At 37.4% G+C, this 22,461-nt stretch overlaps 1 long non-coding RNA gene across 1 annotated transcript; it reads left to right on the top strand.

Moving 5' to 3' along the window:
* The first annotated feature begins 1,648 nt into the window (after positions 1–1,648).
* LOC120226871 lies at positions 1,649–17,198 on the top strand. Its single transcript, XR_005527108.1, has 3 exons — positions 1,649–1,725; positions 6,700–6,781; positions 17,101–17,198. It is a non-coding gene; the product is annotated as an uncharacterized LOC120226871 (long non-coding RNA).
* Positions 17,199–22,461: the final 5,263 nt, after the last annotated feature.

The raw sequence follows: 22,461 nt of genomic DNA, 5'->3' as shown, positions 1-22,461 counted from the left end.
ATGTCTTCTTTCTTGGTACAGGGAGGGCACCTTTCACTTGGGAGATTTATAACCTGTTTCAGGTCATGGCCGGGAGGTCTTCTTGCTTCTGCCATTTTCTCAAATTCCTTCAGCTTAAGAATTCAATAGGCCAAAGTGCAGTATTTTGGTAGCATGTCCTGGACCCCATCAACTGGCGCAGTGAGGATTTGCCATCTGTTCTGGGATTGGGAATACATGAACGCTGTCATGGCAAAATAACCAGGTGGTGGGTAGACAGATGTGGGACAGGACGAGAAAGTTTGGGACCCCAGAATTTATCAGACGGCCTGCTCTTGGAGGGAAAACACAGCAGGTGAAAATCCCCCAGTGATAATTTTCAATACAAATCTATCCCTGGCAGAAGAACTCTGAAATACACCCTGTGTTCATCTAGAGTTGTTTTTTAATAGAAAATATAGTCTTTCCTTCTCTCCAACTCAGGTCTTCAGGGGTATACACTTATTACTATTCAACACTACAGGAGCACTAGCATACTTTATCATGGAGGGATTTGCTCCCTCTGGAGTAGGCAGAGCAAGCTAGAGGGCCAAACGCTGCTCCTCTGGGAGAGCATTCCTGGCCTGCCTCCTGGAGGATGCCCAGTCTGAGAGGGGAATGCTGTCCTATAAACCAGAGGGAGATCACAGAGTTTGTTCAATACTTGAAAAGGAGCCAGGAGGACTGCTTGTAAATCTTTCTTCTGGAGTTTAGTTTGTATTGAAAACTCAGAAAGCTCAAACACAGCTTGTACCCAGGAGAAGACCATTGCTGGAGCAAACTCTTAGTAAGTCCATCCTTGGAGCTACTTTCAGTCCCACATTTTCCTTCTTCAGAGAAACTAGGCTCAGAGTCCCATTAGGAGCTAAAGAAGGAGGCCAAGAAGCTTGGCGGGATGTGAAGGTGCACAGTGTGGTGTGTGTCAGGAAAGCAGACACTCCTGAGGCTATAAATGTGAATGTCCACTGTACCACAACCAACCACAGAGTTTCTGATGACCTTCTAAGTTGTAATGCCCCAGAGAGTTGGTGCAGAATACACGTTGCCTTGCCAAGATTTAGAAATGTTTGGCTTCTGGGAACCAGGTGCAGTTATCTTCCTCTTCACTCAGTGTGATGAAAATAATTATTGTGTGGGCTTTTATTTTTCCCTTGCATTGAAGAACTGTAGCTAGAATCATACTGGGAGTGCTATTTTGCCTCCTGGAGGAGGCATGTTGTAGGGTAGTAAATCAGAGTGCTGATTGCTAGGGATAACTTCTGGTGTAAGTGCCTGGTGCACTCCCCTCTTTGCTATGTTTAGTGATACTTAGCTGTGTGGTGGGAAGAGATGGGCAAGTTTTCAAAATTACCCTTCATATTCTTATTGGCATAAATGCATCTTCTGATTATTTAAATTGCATGTAAATGGTGAGAAGTAATTTGACCCATGCTATTTTTTTTTCCTTCTAGGCATTGCCTATAGGGAAATGCCTTAGCTTATATACTTTTTCTTTGCCCCCCTTCCTAAGTACCCAAATTTTCAATACTATTCTTCCTTTAAAACATTTACTTTTCAGTGTGGGTTATCAAGAAACAGATTGGAGGTTCACATTTCATGGTTATCTACTGTATATCTCTTGCAGAAATAAAATAGGATGCATGGAAGTTGGCAATATATCCCATGGTTCTCAAACCAATCTTTATTTTTATTGAACCAAAGTTACACGTAAGTCATTTATAACATATTAATCCTTTCTGTATTGGTGCTCCTTTGTGCTGTTTATTCCCTATATTACTTGTGTCTTCCCTATTTTATTGTTGATTTTGTTTACCAAAAGTTTGTTTTATTGGTGATTTCATAGAATATTTTTTGGTGATGCTGATCATCTGAACGTTTTGTGTGTTGGTCTATTTTGTTGAATTAAATTGTTTATCTCTTTAATAATTTTTTTTCCTTCTAATTTCTTAGGTTAATTGTCTTATTTATTTACCTAGATTCTTGAGTGGAAAGCTTAATTCAATTTATTTTAACCTGTATTTGAATCTATTCAATGCATCTAAGGATATGATTTTTTAAATGTCCTTTTTTCCTCCCTGCTTAGAATTAGAAATATGGTGCTCTAATTTGTTATTCAGTTACAAATAATTTACAGTTTCTACTTTTATATGAGTTTTGATTTAAGTTGTATAAATGTTTCAATTTTAAAATTGTTTTCTTATTGCTTTTTGAAAGGAAATGTGGTTTAAATGTACAACATTTAAAAATTTATAGCAATTGCCTTTGTGGCTCAGAACATGGTTAATTGACTTTGAAAATTATACATGTATTTGAAAAGAAAGCACTGCTTTCATGAATGAATGTAACCTTGGTAATTGTGAATTCAGAGCCATTTGACCTGTTCCTTTCTGATAGAGATATGATTAAGTGTACCCCTATGTAGAATTTGAGTTCTGAATTTTGAAGCTATAGAACTTTTCTTTAAATTGTATCATACACATTCCTAAACAATACATGGTTCAACATTTTATATTTTTGGAAATCATTGACTTTGAAGCACATTTTATGTATTGTTTTTTTCCTTTCTGTTTTATTGTGATATGATTGACATATAGCACTGTATAAAGTATACAGCATACATAGATCATGAAATGATTACCACAATAACTTTATTTAACCCCTATTACCTCATATGGACACACACACACACACACACACACACATGAAAAAATGTGTTTTTCCTGGTGATAAGAAATTTTAGGGTCTACTCTCTTAGCAATTTGCATATATACCATAGAGCAGTGTTAACTATAGTCATGTGTTTTACATTACATCACCAGTACTTATTTATCTTGTAACTGGAAGTTTCTACCTTTGACCACCTTCATCTGATACTTATTCTTATGTGATTTGCTTATTTTACTCATCATTATAGTTCTGAGATTAACTCATATTGATCAGGCCAAGATTCACTATTAATCTGGGACTTCTTTAGGATAAATTCTTAATTTGAGATTAGGAATTGGGTGTGAATGGTAAGTATGAATTGGATGCACCAACTACATGGGGCCAGTCTGTGGTTGCTATGTTCCTCGAAGTTGGAGGCAACCCCATTTCCTCTCTGCTCTTGTTCATCTTCCATGTTCCTAGTGTCCCTAGACCCTTGGAGTCCTTGCATCCCTCTGGTCCTAAACCCATCCCCTCACCCTATCCCCACCTACCAAGTCTGCCAAAAGATGTAGTATATGCCCCTTAGGGACAATGGTCTACAAAAGCAGCCACCTATCACTTGGTCCCTGCTTTCACTTCTTTCTAGGCCTCTGAGCCTTCTTTATTATCATGCCCCCTCATTTCAAAAATATTTTAAACCTTTTCTACCATTTTTAGTTGTTTTCAGGAGAAAGAGTTTTCAGGGTGTTTAGTTCACCATATTGTCACAAAAGGAAGCTAACCAATTCTTGATATTTGCTTAATTTTAAAAAGTTAAATAAATGTATTTTAGAAATTTCAAGAAATGTAAAAATAGGAAGAAGAAATTAAAATCACAAATAACTGGGGTAACTGCGTGGCTTAGTCAGTTAAGTGACTGACCTGTGAGTTTGAGTCCCACATAGGGCTCTGTACTGATGGTATGGAGCCTGCATGGGATTTTCTCTTTCTGCCCTTTCTCCACTTACGCTTTCTCTCTCTCTCTCTCTCTCTCTCCCTCTCTCTCTCCTCTCAAAAAAAAAAAAAAGCATCCTCCTTGACTCACTACTCCAAGTACTCCCTCAGAAAAACTTCTCAGGCAGAGGAAAATGACATGCTCTATCCACATCAAACATCTTCTTCTCCTCTGCTGCCTGCAGCAGGGATCACCAGCTGACCTCCTACTCTCTGTGAATGTATTTATTTCCACTGGAGAAGAGTGACCTGCTCCATTTTGTCCTCTGCTGGGTCTTCAGCATCTAGAACTGCCCCTGACATTTGGCAGGCCTTTACTGTTTTGCCTTGTGAGGATTGCTCCGGTTGTGATTTAGCTGCTCTTATACAAGCATATCTAGATGGAAAGGGGCATTATTGAAGAGTAGACTTGTTTTCATTTTTTTAATGTTTACTTATTTTTTGACACAGAGAGAGAAAGGGCAAGCTGGGGAGGGACAGAGAGAGAGGGAGAGACAGAGAATCCCAAGCAGGTTCTGCACTGTCAGCACAGAGTCTGACTAGGGTCATGATTTCACAAACCCTGGTATCTTGACTTGAGCCCAAATCAGAAGTTGGACACTTAACCTACTGAGCCACTCAGGCGCCCCTCCATTTCTTAAAATTAAGGAGCTAGACACCCCAACCACAAGCAAAGAATACAGAGAATTCATCACCCCCTCTGTACCCCTCAACACTCTTCTTCCTCCCCCATTGCAACCCTCCTCATCCACCAAATCTGTAACTCCTACTCCACATCTAAATAAGAAGATAGCCTAGAGCAATATAGATAATCTTCTACTTAAAACCAAATTCTCCAACTTCCTGCTTTATTGATATTCCTTTGGGGGTTTTTGCTTCTGAAATATGTCCTTTTAGATTGTTTTTGCTTATTCAAGAACACATCCTCTGCCTGAGAGAACAACAAGTGTCTAAATTTCTTTATCTATATTTGTTTGTTCATGGTCCATTTTCCTAAAGTGAGATTTATTCCTTTTACTGATTTTTATGCCTCTTTATAAATTTGTAAACACTTTTCTCTAGCTTTTAAATTGCCTTTTAATCTCTCTGATGACATTTCCTGGGGAATTCTAGTTTTTATTTTCATTTAAAATTTTTAAATGTTTATTTATTTTAGGGGGGGGGAGGGGCAGAGAAAAAGGGAGATACAGAATCCAAAGCAGTCTCCAGGCTCTGAACTGTCAGCACAGAGCCTGATGTGGGGCTTGAACTCATGAACTGTGAGATCATGAACTGAGCTGAAGATGGATGCTTAACTGACTGAGCCACTCAGGCACCCCTATTCTATTTGATTTAGAAAAGTATTTTTCATCTGAGAGCACCTACATTTTCTTCTCTATAACCATTTCTAAAATTTTAATTATAAAATAGTTCAGAAAAATTTAAGAAAAAAAAAGAAAAGAAAAAAGTAAAATACTTATCTACATGCTAATTGTAGTCAATAGACATTATTGACTTCTGCTATTTGCTTTAGATTATCTTTAAAAATGTTTTCTTAGTATTTATTTTTGAATGGGAGAGAGAGAGAGAGAACATGACCAGGGGAAGGATCTGAGAGAGGGGAAGACACAGAATCTGAAGCAGGCTCCAGGCTCTGAGCTGTCAGCACATAGCCCCACATGGGGCTCTACCAACAAACTGCAAGATCATGACCTGAGCCAAAGTCAGCACTTAACCAGCTGAGCCACCCAGGCACCCTGATCATCTTTAAGAAAAAAAAAACATTAAAAATACATTTTAACCTCATCACTCTCCCTGGCTTTGCTCACAGGAGTTACTACCACCTTAAATTTGGTACCACCTTAAATTTGGTGTGTATTCTTTAGCACACATTCTTTTGTACTTTGTACAAAAGAAAACAGGTACTCAGTTTGTATTTGCTCATAAAATATATATACTATTCATTTGTATGTGTAGTTATTTGCGTAAGAATTATGATTCTTTATTATTCAAACATAAAAAAAGAAGGAATTTGTGACAACATGGATCAATCTTGAGGGCATTATGGTAGGTGAGATAAGTCAGACACAGGGAGAAAGACAAATAGTGCATGATCTCACTTGCATGTAGAATCTAAAATCAAAACCAAAACCAAAAAACTCATAGAGAAAAGGTTATTAGAGGTAGGTGGTGGGGTGTGGGGGAATTGGAAAAAAATGGTCAAAAGATACAAACTTTTAGTTATAAATAAGTACAAGGAGGTAATGTACAACATGATGATTATAGTTAACACTGTATGATACACAGGAAAGTTGCTAAGAGTAAATCATCACAAGGAAAAAAATATTTTTCCTTTATATTTGTACCTCTAAGAGATGATGGATGTTAACTAAACTTATTGTGGTAATCATTTCATAATATAAGTCAAGTGTGAATGCTATATACTTTAAACTTACACAGTGCTGTATATCACTATTTCAATAAAACAACAAAAAAAGAATTATGGTTCCCACCATAATTAACCAAATGGTTCAGTATTATCTATTGAGCAACCTCTTTCTCCACTAATTTAAAATTATTACTTATAAATTCCTATATACAATGGAATTGGTTAACACATGCCACTCTATTTCTGTGTGGAATAGTATTCTAATTACAGCCTTATAATAAACTTTAATATCCTCTGATGCAGGTTCTTTTTTTCATATTTTTCATATATTCTTCCATACTTTTTCTAATTATTGTATAGTGAACTTTAGAATAATTTCATGAAGCTAAAAATATCCATAAATATTACAGATATTTTAAAATCAGTCACCTATCTTACTTGTTCATTGAAAAAAAAAGACATGTTTTATATTGCACAGATAAACCCTATCAATATTTTTCTTCTTGGTTTCTAGCTTTGATGATATATCAATTTTGAAATTTTGGTTGGTTACAAAATATTAAGATATTCACCTGAATTTTCCTGTATTAATTCACTTTTATAATTTCTTTTGAAATTATTTTATCTGAAGTTTTCTCACTGACTGAAAATCTTATTATGGTTACTTATAGATGTTTCTCACAACATGGCACACTGGAAAGGCCTTTCCTGACACAAACACGAATACATTTTGGATCAAATATAGCATTAAATGTAAGTGGAACAAGTAAATGAAATTCCTAGCAACCAAAAAATATAAATAAAAATCACAGCCAGATGAAGAACCCAGGCTGATGCCTGATGGCTTCTGGGGGTTTACAGTGATGTGAGGTAAATGTTGAATATCCAGGTCTCCAGGAGATAAAAGCTTTGATTTGTCATATTTGCCAATTTCCATAGTGTAATTACTCCTACTATGTTTGATTTTAAACTACAATGTGACATCACTGAAGAGTTTGGAAGAGCATAATCATATCTTGTGAGTCTGTGCAAGCTGGATAAAGACCCACCTAAGTGGCTTGAACCCAGGCTTCTGACATTTATGTCCCAACATGACCTATAGCTTTGACTCATCCAGGGAGTGGGATTTTAGCATAAATCCCCATATATAAATTACAATCTCATGGATGGACCTAGAGGGTATTATGCTAAGTAAATGAAATAAGTCAGACAGAGAAAGACAAATGCCATATCATTTCACTTAAATGTGGAATCTAAAAAAAAAATAAATGAACAAAGAAATAAACAGAAACAGACTCATAAATACAGAAAACAAATTGGTGGTTGCACAAGTAGCGTTGGGGAGAAGGACAAATAGATAAAGGGAATTAAGTGATATAAACTTCTGCTTATAACATAAATAAGTCTTGGAGATGAAAAGTAGAGCATAAGAAATATAGTCAGTAATATTGTAATAACACTGTACAGTAACCACATTTATTGTGGTAAGCATTGAGTAATATATATAATTTTTGCATTAATATGTTATATACCTGAAACATATAACATTGCATGTCAACTGTACTTCAATAATTAATTTTCAGTCTCAGACAATTACCTTTTACTGGAAAAGAAAATCACAAACTGGGCTGTTGTCCTGAAATCTAGAAAAGATCTGTGTTGTTAGAGGATGTTTGAGAGAATGAACTTTACTTGTCAACATTCACAGCCAGTGCCATCCACTGGCCAGAAGAAACAATCAAGAGCAAAAAAATAATTGCAATGGATGGAAATACATCAAATATGTTAAAGTCCATAGGATTATCATAAATCTTAAAAGAAACCTCAACTTATTGGTTACATTTGATGGGTACAAAATATCAATCTTTTTTCTTTCTGAAAATTGATAAAGAAAAGCAAATACTTACTCTACCTTTCCTTTTTAAACTGTAGCACAGGGTACCTGAATAGTTTTTAAATTTTTAAAATTTTTCTAGAGAGAGAGAGAGAAAGTTGGGGAGAGGGAGCAGAGGGAAAAAGAGAGAAAAGAGAGAGAATCTTAAGCAGGTTTCATTTTCAGTGTGGAGCCCAACACAGACTCAGTCCCATGATCCCGGGATCATGACCTGAGGCCAAATCAAGAGTTGAACACTTAACTGACTGAGCCACCCAGGTGCCCTAAAAAGATTTTTTTGTATGAAATAGATGGAATCTATAATTGCAGAAGAAATGATATGAGAATATGACAATTTGCCTTCCTTAATGGCAATGTCACTAAAACCATTATTTGAAAGGCTGATGGAAACTTCATAAGGGATGATTAAACCTGAATCAAGTGATTAGTCTTTACTCACAAAAAAGGAAACAATAGACATGATATGCCTCCTGGGTTGTTGCAATAAGAAGTTTCTGGCCCCATCTATGAGCTCTTCTTTCCAAAAACTTAAACTTATATCTGACCAGACGTCAAGATCAAACTGATGGTTTATAATAAATAAAAAAAAAAATTAGAAGAATAAATTGAGCACAACCACAGGGATGTGGTCAGCCAAATCCAGAGTATAGAAAATTTTACAGTACAAATAACAGTTTCTTCAATAAAGAAAATACAAAAAGGAAACAAAAAAAAAAAATCGGGGCAATGCCATAGACCAGAATAGACTGAAATGGTATTGCATTAGTTTCTTATTATTGCTGTAACAAATTACCACAAATGTATTGGCTTAAAGCAACACAAATTTATCCTCCTCCATAGTTCTGGAGGTCCATGGTATTACACGAATGAGGAGACATTGCTCCATTTGGAGGTTCCAGGGGAGAATCCATTTCCTTATCTTTCCAGGCTCTAGAGGCTGTCAGCATTCCTTATGTCTTGGCCCCACATTACTCCTACCTCTGCTTTTGTTGTCATTTCTCTTCTGATAGAAACTCCTCTTCTCTCTTCTAAGGATCCTTGTATTGACTTTGGGCCCACCTGGATAATATATAATAATGTTCTGTATCCCAAGAGCCTTAATTTATTTACATCTTCAAAGTGCCTTTCTCCATATACAGTAAATTCATAAGTTTCAGGGATTAGCATGTGGAAAACTTGTGAGGCTATTATTCAGCCTTCCACATGCTAGAAGTCAAATGCTGGAATCTGGTTCAAAGAAACCGATTATAGGAGGAAAACTATGAGGCAATTGGGAAATTTGAACACTGACTAGAAGTTTGACGGTATTAAGAAATTTTTGTTAAGTCCTTTATGTGTGATAAGGTATTTTGGTTATATTTTTTTAGAAATCCATATCTTCTAGAGAAATGTACTGAAGTATTATAGATGCATTGATCTGGTATTTGGGATTGGCTTTAAATACTTCAGACTGACCACATGTGGGGGAGTCATTGCAGCTAGATGATAGATGTATGGGGTGCATGGGGCTCAAGCATGATTGCATTGCAGATGCAGTGAAGCTGTTTAGAGGGAAAAGTAGACTATCCCAAAGAGAAAAAATAATCTATGCTGTGGAAGGAGATCGAGATAACCCTTACTGAAGGATTAGGCTCTGCCAAGAAAAAGGCGAGCCTCTCCTACCATAGAAAGAAATGAGAAAACAGTGCAGACAGGGGACATTTGACCATTTATTTGTGAAGGAAAATGGAAGAATTTCACCTATAGTGTTTTTTATTTTCCATATCAAGTAAGAGATATGATAGCATCAAAAGGAAGTCAGGTGGGTGGGAGTATGAGAGGAGGAAGAAGGTTTGAAACACCATTGCCATGAGTAGTATATAGAGAAAATGAACAGGGTTTGTGGGTAGTGGTGAAGTCTCATTATTAGTCTTTGTGAGTTTTTAGTGAAAAAAATGTGGTTTATTATGTGGTTTTCTTCAGAACTGCTAGGTCATATGAGTTCTGAGAAAGGAGATACATTATTTGCTCAGGGTAGAGGTTTGTCTGCTGATAAGACAGGAAGACCAAGAGTGAGAGAATTGAGGGTAGTGGCAACTCTGTGTTGAAATGGTGAACATGGGATTAAAACTTGTATGTCAGTAGTTGAGAAAGTTAAGGGGTTAGAAAACAGAGTTCCTGATGAGGTTGTAGGGCATCCCAGGAAACTGGGAGAGAAGAGAGGCTGCAGTCATTTGAGAGGCTAATAGCTATTAAGGGTGGGATACTTCAGGTCCTGACAATGTTCAGGGTGCCTGTGAAGGAAAGTTGTTCCTGATGTGACAAAAATGATTTCCTGAAGACATGGGAAATGAGGTTTGCAAGAATCTCAGAAGACCATGCCATCTTCACATCCCTTCCAGTTAAGCATATCGGTGATGATTACTTGCAACACCATTCTGTATGGGAGCAGGGAGATATTGCACATCCTTCACCCACAGAGCTGATCTTCTTTTCACTGGATGAAATAAAGCTGAATGAAATGGTAGAATATGAACCCCTTGAATGTAGAAACTCAGGATTATTTTCCATTTTTAAATCTCAGTGCTCTTCATAATGATAGAAGCTGATAGGTGCTCAATAAGTATTGCTAGCTTGAGATTATAAATCAAATAAAGGACAGAAGTATGCATAAGTACATTCTTATTAACAACAACAACAACAAAAGACAGTTGATTCCTATCTAGGACTGAGTGAGATTTTCCATTCTGATGTATGTGTGTGTTTTCCATTATCACCAAACAATTCTCCAGTTCTCATCAGACACTGACCAGGTATCCCACAAACTTAACTCAATCCTGACACTATTTACCTGGACACAGCATCCGATTTCACAGGTTAGGGGTTCAGTCCCACATGACCAACCCCACTTCAGACACCAATTACAAAGTCCGGTTATCGGGGCACCTGGTTTGCTCAGTTGGTTAAGCACTGACTTTGGCTCAGGTCATGATCTCACAGTTCATGGGTTCGAGTCCCGTGTCAGGCTCTGTGCTGACAGCTCAGAGCCTGGAGCCTGCTTAAGATTCTGTGTTTTCCTCTCTCTCTCTGTCCCTCCCCCACTCATGCTCTGTCCCTCTGTCTCTCAAAAATAAATAAATGTTACAAAAAATTAACCAAAAATAAATTCAGTTTGTCATTTGGGCTTCTTACAGACTAGTTACACAGTTTGGAGGTTCTTGCCTCCCCCTCAGGTTTGATTAATTTGTTAGAGTGTCCCCCAAACTCAAGAGAAACATTTACTTACATTTACCAGTTTATTATAAAGGATACTATAAAGGATGCAGATGAATAGCCAGATGAGTAAATACATAGGATGAGGTCAGTAAAGGGCCTGAGTACAAGGGCTTCTGTCCTTGAGGAACTGCAGTGCATCACCTTCCCAGCATGTGGTAGCTCATCAACGTTTGCTATTCAATGGTTTTTATGGACCTTAATCTGCAGCACCTCTTCTTCTTTTTTTTTTTTTTTTGTATTTTTATTTTTATTTATTTTTTTTTTACAGATAGTTTATTGTCAAATTAGTTTCCACATAACACCCAGTGCTCTTCCCCAAAAGTTCCCTCCTCCATGCCCATCCCCCCTCCCCCCCACATCCATCAGTCCTCAGTTTTTGTCAGCATTCAAGAGTCTCTCATGGTTTGCCTTTCTCCCTTTCCCCCACTATTTCCCCCCTTCTTCTCCCCCTTGTTCCTCAGTTAAGTTCCTCCTAATCTTCCTATACGTGCAAACATATGTTATTTGTCCTTCTCTGCCTGACTTATTTCACTCAGCATAACACCCTCAAGGTCCATCCATGTTGCTACACATGGCCAGATTTCATTGTTTCTCATTGCCATGTAGTATTCCATGGTATAGATAAACCACATCTTTTTGATCCATTCATCCGATGATGGACACTTAGTCTCTTTCCATGTTTTAGCTATTGTTGAGAGTCTGCAGCACCTCTTCTTTTCTCCTCAGAGGTCAGTGGGTGGACCTAAAAGTTCCAACCTTCTAATCACCTTGGTCTTTCTAATGTCCAGCCCCAACCTGGGTGATATAAGGTCCCCAGCCTAGGTCACCTCATTAGCATAAACTTAGGTGGGCTCAAAAAGGATTCCCATGAATGACAAGATGTTCTTGTCACTCAGAAAATTCTAAGGGTTTGAGGGGCTCTGTACATGGCTCTAGCGACAAAGACCAATACATTTCCAATTGTACTACAAGTAAATGAATGAAACTCAAAATGTACTGTGAAAATAAATAAAGGAAACCCTATTTAAAATGGAGCCAGGAGGCCTTAAAAGGGAGTTCTCATGCATGTGCCATTCCTTAGAGTTTTTATAGTCAACAGAAAGAAGAAAGATAAGAATTACCTTGAGAAAGGAGGACATTTTTCACATAGGGATTTTTTATCTCCTGCCTTTGAGGAAAAGAAAGAAGACCCTTCCTTGCCTCAGCAACAATGCACTAACCATAACTTATAGTCAAGGAGAAACTGCTACAGCCTCAAACTCTTGCTCTTTTTCCAAATAAATTTTGTTTAAAACAACCCTCTCCAATTTCCTCCTAAAACCTAATAAAAGCTGACTTTCCCTTTGCCTATTTGGACTTGCTGATGGTTCACCATATTTTGCTTGTCTTGAATTGCAATTTTTTGCTATTCCCTAATACACTCATTCTACTAGTAATATAACTGGCTGCTTTATTTTTAAGGTTGACATCATGAATCAATCTACAGTCAGAAGATACCAGAGGTAGTGAAGGTGGTAACTTGAGTTGAAAGCAAATAGCATTTTAGAAAAGAAGAGGCTAATGCATTTTTGATAAATAATAGCAGGTCATAGAATGCCCTTAAGAATAGAAAGTATGGAATAGCAGGAAGAAAGTGGGTGAAGGCCTCAAGATCTGCAGATGGATGCTGTGTAATATCAACCTGGGAAGTTTCTGTGAACTTAAAATAAGTAAAAATTCAAATATCTGTATGAGGGAGAAACGTGTATGCAGTGAAATTTCCACTTCATCAGGGTGCAGAATTAGGCTGCTGGGAAACCATAGGTTCATCACTGAAGGATTTCACCACCATGCCTGCCAAGGCTTGGAGTCCTTTCCAAGCAATAAAATTATAGGTGTGAAATATATTTGAGCTATTTTCTCCAAAACATATCACAGAAAAATCACAAGAGGATGCAAAAGATGACTTTCTCCCATTGAAATGGCTAAAACAAAAGTGTTAAAAATAAATTCATAGTTAAAAATATCCAAGGAATGGTAGGGCAACAGGCTATCATTACTCAGAATCTGGCCTGCAATTAAAAACTTCCAGAATGTTGCAAATTGCCTACTTCTTCACCGATTTCACATTGTACCCCCACTAATGCTACTTGCAGAAGGCAAGGCATTCCAGAGAAGTTTCCTTACAGCACTGAGATCCTCACATTGTGAGGGTGCACTTGCTGCAATACTTTCAACATTCTGGGTTCTTGCAGGGTCTACATTCATTAGTTTTGACAGAATCACTAGGGAAATTGTCTGAATGTGTTGACATGAACTACCTCTCCATTGCTGAGAATTGTCAGGTGCATTACTACTGTTTTTATTGAATTTAAAAAGGAAACATTTTTCATTAACAGTCTTTACAGTAACTGCAAATAATTTCAAACAAGATAGAATTTTTGCACTTTAAACTCTACATATCCAGCAGTGGATTGTTGACTATGCAGAGCCTGGTTTTCTGGTTTGGCTTTTAGAGGCCACTTTTGTGTGGATCCCTTTCTACTGGCTTATATAGTAGATTCAGGAGAAAAGATGGTAATTCAAATCTAAGAAGATGTAGATTTCTTAAGAATAAGATATAAAAATGTGTCTTTTAAGGTTTTCTTGCAGGTAGTAGTTAATCAGTTATGTTAAAAGACTAAGTTCAAAGGAGTAAAGTTGAAGATATGACAGGCTTTATCAAAGGATTAATGAATTGGGCAGCATCTCCTCCAGCAAGTAAAGAGACTCTTCTAGGAGTTGTACAAAATGGATGCCTTTTATCGGAAGGGGGATGAGGCAAAAAAATATATATACTGGCAAAAGAAAGGGAAGGATTGTTTCAGGCCAGGTCATCTTCCTTTGGAGGAGGAAGAGATCAGCAGGTATTTTGTCACACAAGTGTCCTCACTAGTACCGATTAAAATTTTTCATATTAACTGTTAAAAGATCACATTCCTAGGATCGATTGAAACTGTAATTAGGTCTTGGTTTCTGTCTTGGAGGGCAAATAACCCCAATTGGGGCTTTTCATTTTTTGCTTTGTTTTGTTTTGTTTAACAGTATCTCTTGGGTGAATAAAATCATATCACTTGATTAGTGTGCTAGGACTTTAAAGGAAAATGTTCAAGAGTAAAAACGTCAAGGTATCTATTGAATATGATTTTAAGTGAGTAAAAGCTGCATACCTAAAAAGCCAGGTTTCTTCTGCAAAGCATTTACCTTGCAGACTCATCCCTTCTTCCACATATATTGGCAGAACCGAGATGCTCCAAAACTGCAGCAACTTCACTGTGCAACTCCACACAAAGGGTCTCTAAAAGCCAAACCAGAATGAATTCTCTGTTCCTTTTTCTGACACAGCTGAGAGAGCTGTTCAGGTCGCAGGGCTGGAGACACAGGTGCTTGAGGCCCATTTCCCAAAGAGCGTGTAGCTGCCACCAGCCAAGTACTTGCATTGCTCTGTGCACTCTGCAGTGGAGTTGCAGCTCCACTGCTGGCTGACTTTTCTCTGTGATTGAATTAACACAAGTCCTGGAGTCTGGTGACCTGCTGTGAGTGCTGAGACCATCAGTCTGCATGACAAATCTCATTTGCCACATGAACCTGAAGATACCTGTCAGGAGGGTCTGGTGAGAGAATTCCAAGTAAAGTGATGGGTATCAGAACCACTGAGTCTGAAGGCTGGTCTTTTTTTTTTTTTTCTTTTAACTTCTGGAAAAATATACACAACATACAATTTACTATCTTAACCATTTATGGGCTCAGTCACTTAGGTACATTCACATTGTTGTGTAATCATCACCGCTACCCATCTCTAGAACTTTTCATCTTCTCCAACTCTGCATTCATTAAGCACTTTCTCCCATCCTCCCAGCCCCTGGCAACTACCATTCTACTTTCTGTCTCTAAGAATTTGATGTCTCTGCTTCCCTCATGTAAGTGAAATCATACAATATTTGTCCTTTTGTATCTGGCTTGTTTTATTTAGCATAATGTATTCAAGGTTCATCTGTGCTGTACCATGTGTCAAAATTGCCTTCTTTTTTTTTAAGTGTATTTATTTATTTTGAGAGAAAGCATGTGAGCACAAGTAGGGGAAGGGTAGAGAGATGAGAGAAAATACCAAGCAGCCTCCATGTTGTTAGCGTAGAGCCTAATGCAAAGCTTAAACTTAAGAACCTGAGATCTGACCTAAGCCGAAATAAAAAAGTTGGATGCTCAACTGACTGAGCCACCCGGGTGCCTCCAAACTGCCCTCTTTTTAAAAGACTAGGTGCACCTGAATGGCTCAGTTAGTCAGGTCATGATCTCATGGTTTGTGAGTTTGAGCCCTGGGTGGAGCTCTGTGCTGACAGCTCAGAGCCTGGAGCCTGCTTTGAATTCTGTCTCTCCCTCTCTCTCTGCCCCTCCTCCACTTGTGCTCTTTCTCTCAAAAATAAATAAACATTAAAAAAATGAAAAAAATTTAAAAGACCGAATCATATTCCATTGTATGGGTATAGCACATTTTAAAAATCTATTGGTTCATTGATGGACATTTGGGTTGTTTCCACCTTTTGGCTATTGTGAATAATGCTGCTATGGAGTAAATATACAGATATCTGTGCAAGTCCTTGCTTTCACTTCTTTTGAAATTGCCAGATCATGTGAAAACTCTGTGTTTAATTTTTTGAGGAAGTGCCATACTGCTTTCTATAGTGGCAGCACCATTTTACATTTCTACAAACAATGCATTGAGGGTTCCAATTTCTACATACTCACAATACTAATTCTCTGCTGTTGTTTTATTATGGCCATCGTAATGAGTATAAGGTAGTATCTCATTATAGTTTTGAGTAGTAATTTTGAACATCTTTTTATATGTTTTTTGGCCACTCATATATCTTCTGTAGAGAACTATCTATTCATGTCTGGTACTTTTTATGTCAAACAATTATATGTTATCATTAGAAAGTTTCTCCAATGAGGAAAAAAGAACATGAATTTTTAGTTAGAATTAAACTGAGGTACAGAGTGACACTTATGCTCAGGACTATAGGCAAGTTTAAAAATTCCTTTTTGCATATCACCTGTTCAATGAGGATTCTAAAGCAGGTGGTCCTTGGTTTGGGAAAACTTTATATGCCCAGACCACCGTTAAAACCTTTGTAATGCTAGTAAGTATGCACTTCAGGGTTAATGCCAGAGTCAGTGTACACACAAAAAAGATACCCAGCCAAATTTAAGAAGGAAAACAAATGAGCAAAGGGAGAGAGAGAGAAATAAACTAAGAAACAGATTTTTAACTATAGAGAACAACAAACTGATGGTTATCGGAGGGGAGGTAGGTAAGGAGGTGGGTGAAATAGGAGATGGAGATTAAAGAGTACACTTATCATGATGGAGATAAAATAAAATGATGAAAAATATTCATAATACATATACCTGATAAAGGACTTATATCCTTGTATCCAAAATACATAAATAATTTCTATAATTCAATAATAAGAAAAACAACATGAAAAACGGGGGAAAAGTATGCCTAAAAAGATGCAAATGTGTTCAGAGTCAAATATTTTAGAAGGAACTAGATGGAAATATCTCTGGCCCAACATTTGTCATTTGTTTCCTGATTTTGGAGACATGGGAGAACATCCAGCTGGCAAAGAGAAGATTTTCAGCAGTGATGTTGATTTTGAATGGAGGTTGAACATAAGAGATACACCAGAAAGAGAGACATTATTTTAAGTCCAATTTCACCAGATTTGTTATAATAAGCTCCAGTGAGTACAGTGTAGGTGGAGTCCCTGGCCCCCACAAAATGATGGTGTTATATATTTTGAATATTTGGCCATAAAGCTTTTATACATCTTTGCAAAATATATGTTTCTGCCTTATTTTTAAATCATTTTTTTGTAATCAATTCTGTTATTTTTATAAGGATGAAATTGATTTCTGGCACAAGACCTCTAATGTATACTCTTATACCCATCTAAGATGAAATCTACCTTAAAATGTCCTGACTCTCAGCTCTCTCTGGGAACAAATCAAATTGTCTGGTGAGTAGCCTGTGCCTGCCTCAGGAGTCACTATAAGAATTAAGTGAGATGAACATAAAAATGTTGAACCAGAGGATTCACTGTGACAGCTCAGATTTGGACAGCCCTTGCTGTGTGTCACAGATGTGATGGGCAATGCCATCCTGAGTCATGCAGTATAAAAGCCTATTTTACTTTTTATCCTTTATGTCCACTTAAAATTCTCTTACATTAAAACACTTCAGAGTATAATTGCATAATTATGCATATATACAATTGTTTAACTGGCCTACTTAGTAATAATTTGCTAAAATATACTTCACAGTGTCAGGAGAATGGTATTTGGGGAAGTTTTATTTTATTATTTTTTAAATTTTATATTATTTTAGTTTATTTCTTTTGTATCAAATACTTTTTAATTTTTTAAATGTTTTATTTATTTCTGAGAAAGAGAGAGAGACAGCACAAGCAGGAAAGGGTCAGAAAGAGGGACACATGGAATTTGAAACAGGCTCCAGGCTCTGAGCTAGCTGTCAACCTAGAGCCCGATGCGGGGCTCGAACCCACAAGCCATGAGATCATGACCCGAACTGAAGTCGGATGCTTAACCAACTGAGCCACCCAAGGGCCCCTCAAATACTTTTAACTATAGTGTTTATGCCCCCTCTTTCTCTTCATGAAGAATTCCACATTATATACAATGAAGTATATGTCATTAGCAGAGTGAGGTATTTGGGACAGCATTTTATGCCATCAGGAGAGAGAGATAGTTTCAACTGAGGAGACTAGGCACTGTACATGAACCACCATAGGAGCTGTTGGGATTTGTGCCTCAGTAATGTAGGCACTGCCTCTCCCTTTACTGCTGTGTGTGGGCTACCATCTGTAATAGGGATGTTTTCCATATTTTGGAGAAAGCTCTCAGAGTTGATGTAGCTACTGTAGCTGTGCATTACTCCCTGTCTGACTGGCCAGGTAAAGGAATCCCATGGAGGAGAACCATGGTTTTAATTTCCAAATCACCACCTCAACTCTCTTTTCCTAAAAGAAATCATATTTTCATGAAATTACTGCCTGCAGTAGTGAATGAGCCCCATGTGTTCATGTGGAAGGAACTTTTGAGATGGCACAAATTCTGCCTCACTGGGCATAGCCTTAAGGACTCAGGGCACTGGAAACTGCTTTTGCTATATGCAGGCTTGGTGCCAAATGCTTCATGCACATTGTTTCATTTATTCCTTGCTCACCATCCTGCTTGAATTGGCTCTCTGAGCACGTATCCTACAGAAGATGGAAAGCTAGGTCTTACTTTTGCAGATAGTGTCCTGACTGATTTGTTATTTTACTCACATTTGTAGACATATTAGGAAGGCAGACTGGTATGGGTGCTGTCCTTCTGGCTGAACTGTTACTTTGGTTATCACGAGTGGGTATTAAGAGGCAGGGTTGGGAGTGTCCATCTGGGTTCTGTTTTACTTTTGTGGACTAGCAGATATAACATGGCTGTGTCACAGTGCAGTGGTTTCCCATTCCTCTAACACAGTGAACACTGTGCTTCCCAAAGTAACAGCTCTACTAAGGGGCCAGCTCCACAGTTCTGGGCTTAAGTCTAGAGACCAAGTCTAGAGCCAATCACTCTGGCTTTGTGAACACTTATGAATATCAAATTCAAAGTATTGCTTCATTAGTTGGTTAAAATATTTTTCCCTGAAGCTGAACTGACTGATAAAGATAGAATTTATTATTTTGATTTATAAAGGAAGTAATTGGGGCTCGCTAATGTTAAGAATAAATAGTGAGTGTCAAAAATTGGATTTAAATCTAGACCTGTCATGTCTACAGATAACACATTTACACTATACCTTTATGTTGCTTCCAAGGCAAGTCTGAGTCAATAGATATTTAAAAAGCACAACTTGGAAATCTTCTCCTTCACCAACACATAGGGTATTGGATAAAGTTTAGCAAATATCTTTGTGTGTTTTTCTTTCAGAAAACAAAAACAGGGGTGCCTGAGTGGCTCATCTGGCTGAGCGTTAAATTTCACCTCAGGTCATCATGATCTCTCATCAGTTTGTGAGTTTGAGCCTCATGTTGCGCTCTGTGCTAGCAGTGCAGAGCCTGAAGTCTGCTTGGGATTCTCTGTCTCCCTCTCTCTCTGCCCTTTGCCCACTCACACTTTGGTTCTCTCTCTCAAAATTAATAAATATTAAAAAAATAAAAACAAAAACAAAGGAAAAATGTGAGATAATTTTATAGGACACAAAAAAGAAAAAAGAAATGCCAAGGAATGTGAGCTATGACTGCAGCTGTTTAGCCTTGGGGAAAGTTACTACTGCCCTTTGGAATTCAAGTGCTTGAGTTTTAATGTTGATACCAGGTAAGGAGATACAGTGAGCTTTTGGGCCCTAAAAAGGTGTATATTTGAAATTGAGATTCATACACCAGAAACATAGACCTATACTCTCAATGAAAATCTGTCTTAGTTTTAAGCTGTGAATGGAGAAAATGCCAGTCTTAGAATTTACAATATTCTGTCTGCAATTCACATGAATTTGTGGTTCATATTTATATTATTGGAGTAGTACAGTAATTTCCAAAGTGAGAAATTAATACAGAAAATGATTTTAGGTCACAGTTCCATGGAATTTCTGGCAGAAGAAAGTATAACCCTTATTTGGAGGGACAATTTCTCATATGATACCCATAGATAAAGCCCTGATGATGATGAACTCATAATCTATAATCATAAAACATAGGAGGAAATAATTTACCATGAGTGAAAGAAACTATGGGAGTAGACTCTCAAAAAAAAGTAATGAAACTATCAAATAAACACTGTAAACATATTTTTTTTTTGAGAGAGAGAGAGAGTGAGAGCAGAAGGGCAAGGGAGAGGGAGAGAGAGAATCCCAAGCAGGTTCAATACCTAGCATGGAGCCTGATGCTGGGATCAGTCTAACAGACTTGAGATCATGACCTAAGCTGAAATCAAGAGTTTGATGCTTAGTCAACTGAGCCACCTAGGTGTCCCTACATTATAAAAATCTTCTATAAATGATTAAAGGCATATAGACAAAATGGAGAAACCATTTAAAAGAAAAAAATACTTTTAAAAGGAAAGACAGATTTTTAAAGGAAGAGAACTTCTAGACATAAGAAATTAATACTCAGTGTATGAAACACATGTTAGACATAGTTTAAGAGAGAATTGCTGAATGAATTAGACATCTAAAGAGTATACAGCACAGAGAAAAATGATAAAAATATGAAACAGAATATGAATGACATTGGCTTAGAGTACATTTTTAACATAAATTTACTATAATTTCCAGAAAGCAAAAGCAGAAAGGATGAGGGGGGTAGACAGTGTTCGAGGAGATAGTAGTTTCAGTTTTCTCAGAAATCATTGTAGATATTGCTCCTCATATTCAGAAAGTATTAATTCTCAGGAAGTCTCATTTATAAAATAAATTACACCAAAATACTGATCACCAAAGACAAAGAAAAGAACCTAAGGCAGATTATTTCAGAAGAGAAGCAATTAGACTCAGTGCAGACTTCTCAATTTAACTATAGAGCAGAGATCAGCAAACAATAGCTGATGGCCCAGAGATTTGTTTTTGCAAATAACAGTTTTACTGGAACACAGTTATACCCATCCATTTACATATTTTTATGGCTGCTTTCATGCTTCAACAGTATAGTTGAGTTGTTGTGATGGAAACCTTATGGCCCACAAAGCCTAAATTATTTTCTATCTGAGCACTTAAGAAAAAGTTTGCTGACCCCTGGTACAGAAGATGAAAGATGGTGATCTATATATAAAATACTGAGACAAAACTGCTGACAACTAAAATTCTATACCTGTTTAACTATTTTTCAAAAGGGAAGTTCAAATAAACACATTTCAAAAAAGGAATAATGTAGAAAACTTACCTTCCTTTCATTTTGAAATGACTATTAAAGGATTTGCTTTGTGAGGGAAATGAAACCTGAACTGAAATCCTGAAATTGTGTAATGAAAAAATTACTAAGTCTGTAGGTAAATCTAAAGAAAAAAATATTTGTAAAAACAATAATAAATCACAATAAAATGATAAATATTGAAGTTATAAATAAAGATGGAACTACAATGTTAGATGACAATAACATGTAAGATTGCAAAGGAAAGTGGCTAACATAGTTAAGAATTCAGAGGTATTTTCATTGTTTGGGAGGAAGGTAGAGATAATGATTGACTTTAGACTTTGTAAAATCAACTATGCATCTTTCACTTTCAAGGGTAGTTTCTACAATAAAAATGGAATGATATATTGGAGACGCTAGACAAAGTTTAGCTATTGTGACCTGTAAATCCAAAATCTCAGTGACCTATACAAGTCATTTATTTCTTAGCCACACAAATCCTGATTCATGTTGAGCAGTTCCCTTGAGGATCTGCCTCAGCAATTCTGGTGGCTATGATTGATCATGTGCTCCTGTCAATGTAATCATATGGTTTTTACACTCTGTACCAAAAAGGAAGGCAGCACATGGGAAGCTCAGAGTCACCCTTCTACACTTTACCTGGGAAGTAATATCCATCACAAACTTACTGCAAGGGGACTCACAGTGCATATAAAATATTTGGTGAGAATTAACATCACTGTTGCAATCTGCCTTGATGGTTATCAAATACCCCTTCATTCCCAAGGAGGGTAACTCAATAGTTGTACTGATATACTACATTCAGTTCAGAAGTCAAATTTCTTGGTAAATTTCCTGTAAATTCTACTATACGAGGGCAGTTGTTGTTTAAGCAGTGATTTGACTTAAGTGCCTAGGCTGTTTGGATCCTGTGGGTCCTCTCACTCAGCACACATTGTCAAACTCACACTTAGAGTAGAAAACTCTTATTCACCAGGACGAGTCACCTGGACTGGCTTAACCACAAACAGGGTGGGAGACTCAGGGAAGCACCACAGAGTGGCAAAATCAAATCAATAAAAAGAGAGAAATAAAAGGAAAATGTAATTATTCTCTAAGATCCAACTTGCTGAGAGGAAGCCCAAGTTTGATGTATGGAGATGTCACAGTGAAGAAAGAACAATGGCAGCCAGTCCCCAGCTATTTCAGTCATCCCAGCCCAGACTTCAGGCATGCAGCTGAAGCCATTGTAGATCCTCCAAACTAGTCCAGCTGCTGGAAGAGCATCACCAAGTGAACGCTATGGACATCACCTGGAACAGAAGGGCCACCCTACTGATTCCTGCCCAATTTCT

This window comes from Hyaena hyaena, unplaced genomic scaffold (genome assembly GCF_003009895.1).
Source record: "Hyaena hyaena isolate Hyena2069 unplaced genomic scaffold, ASM300989v1 scaffold_1873, whole genome shotgun sequence".
In the NCBI taxonomy this organism is placed as follows: domain Eukaryota; kingdom Metazoa; phylum Chordata; class Mammalia; order Carnivora; family Hyaenidae; genus Hyaena; species Hyaena hyaena.
Note: the sequence above shows the minus strand (reverse complement) of the source record. Positions and strands in the feature narration are given on the sequence as shown.